The sequence below is a fragment of the Crocodylus porosus genome, unplaced genomic scaffold (assembly GCF_001723895.1).
Source record: "Crocodylus porosus isolate Cpor-Errol unplaced genomic scaffold, CroPor_comp1, whole genome shotgun sequence".
NCBI lineage: Eukaryota > Metazoa > Chordata > Crocodylia > Crocodylidae > Crocodylus > Crocodylus porosus.
In genome coordinates this window covers 15,798,919-15,801,000 of record NW_017728913.1, presented here as the reverse complement: position 1 = coordinate 15,801,000, position 2,082 = coordinate 15,798,919, and positions in this window count along the sequence as shown.

The window sequence follows — 2,082 nt, the reverse complement described above, 5'->3', positions numbered from 1 at the left end:
CGGGACAGGACAGGACAGGACAGGACAGGACACTGGGGTCACCCGCCTCGGCACGGAACGGAATGTTCCCGGCCCACGGGGGGACGCGAGCCCCAGCGAGGATGGCACGTTCTTGGGCAGAGGGGTCACGAGCCCCTAGTGGGGCATGGAACATTCCGGGCTGTGTCAGGAACCCCTAGTGGGAAATGGAACGTTCCGGGGCGGGGGGTCGTGAATCTCAGGAGGGCAATGGAACGTTCCGGGCCGGAGGGGTCGCAAACCCTAGTGGGGAGTGGAACGGTCCGCAAACATTTCGGGGAGGCGGAGTGGAATGTTCTGGATGGGAGTGGAACGTTCCGGGCCTGCGCGTTTCGCTCCGCGTGGAGCCCGCGCACGGGGGGTGGGTTCCCGCTTCCCACACGGGGCCGGTCGAGCTGTGCCTGGGAGCCCTTCCCCCAGCAGCGGGGCACCTGTTCCGATCGCCAGACGCGGGCACTGGGGATCCCACTGTGTGGCCGTGCTTAGGACAGAGGGTGTCTTCTGTACTTTAGGAGCCCGAAGGAGCGACCTGCTGGGCTGCCCCCCACACCACCTCAGCTTGGCTCAAACACCACCGCCAAGGCCGGTTGCGCGTTGTGTGGGGTGTGACCCAGCACCACCTCCTACCCCGCTGCATCCCCTCTGCCCCGTGGAGAAAGGGCTATAAAACCTGCCCGGCACCGTGTCCTGCCTTCTGCTGCCGTGCTGCGCCTTCCCATGAAAGCTGGGTGGAAACCAGCTGTAGAGTTGTTCCCTGTTTTCAAGCACTGATGTTCCAGCTGGCTGGTTCTCTCTGGAGCTAGAGACCCCTTTATTTTTAACCGGGTGATAATTACTTTGCCCGTGTGATTGGTCTGAATATACTGCACCGTTCACCCATTGATTGTATAATATACAGAAGACGTAGCTGGGGCTACAGGGTAGCAGTGTATTGCAGCAGGTGAAGAGGGGGACTTGTTTCCTAGTGGGGCCTGTTTGGGGAGGGTGTGGAAAAGAGACAAGTTACAGATCCAGTGGGAAGTCTCAGGGTCACTAGTTAGTTACCACTGCAGGAGGATCCCCCAAAGCTCTCTCCAACCTGTGTGTTAGGCTTCTGGTGCACATTACACTTAAGGTGCAATTAACCAATTGATCCTGCCCTAAGTTGTGACCTAGCCACATGTTAAAGCCGTTCCTGGTATCAAGGAATAAGCCACAAAGTTATTCCAGAAAAAAATGCATACCTTTAAAAATTAGTTGAGCCATTTCACTTGTGTTGTAATTGCCTATTTAACTATTAATTGCATTATTTAAACCTGGAAGCTTAGAGAAGAGTTGATTAAATGCTATCTTAACCAAATGGCAGTCATCATTTATTGACAAGCACTGTAATTTGTTTTTGCTTCACTATTAGTTTTACTACTCGTACATGTTTTTAGTAGAATGACACACTCTTAGGCAGTTACTTGTGAGCTGAAAAACTTCAGGCTGATGAGAAAAAGAAGCCAGCTTATGAAAAAGTGTTTTAAGGATTCATTGACCAGCTGTAGATTAATTCATTTGCTAAGTAAAAACATATATGTATCATAGGAGTAGATTTGTATAAAGGGAAATTGCTTACATTATCTTAAGCTACATGAACACTGTACCCCATTTAAATGCGTATCTTTGATACTGAAAACAAGCTATGCACTCACTCACAATACATATGTACTTACCCAGATTGAATGCTTGTTAAATAAACAATGTTGTCAAGATCATGTCATTAGCAGCTATGGAACGGACTAGAATTCATTTTCCAGGCTTCTAATGGTTGCTGTTAGCACCAGTGTTAGAAGCCTGGAAAATGAAGGGAAAGAGCAGCCATGCAACTGCCTAGCTCCTGTCATTTTCAAGGCTTCTGAGGGCAATCCTTTGACAGCAGCTTCCCCTTGTTTGTTTCAGTGGCAAATAAAGGAAGTACAATTAGCTCAGAAGTAGACAAATACAGTTACAATTAGTATGCAGTTAACCAAAGTACAATTAAGGGTATGAACACAAGTATGTTTGGAGCCATTTCAAAAGGGCTGCAGCTGCTACATTCTA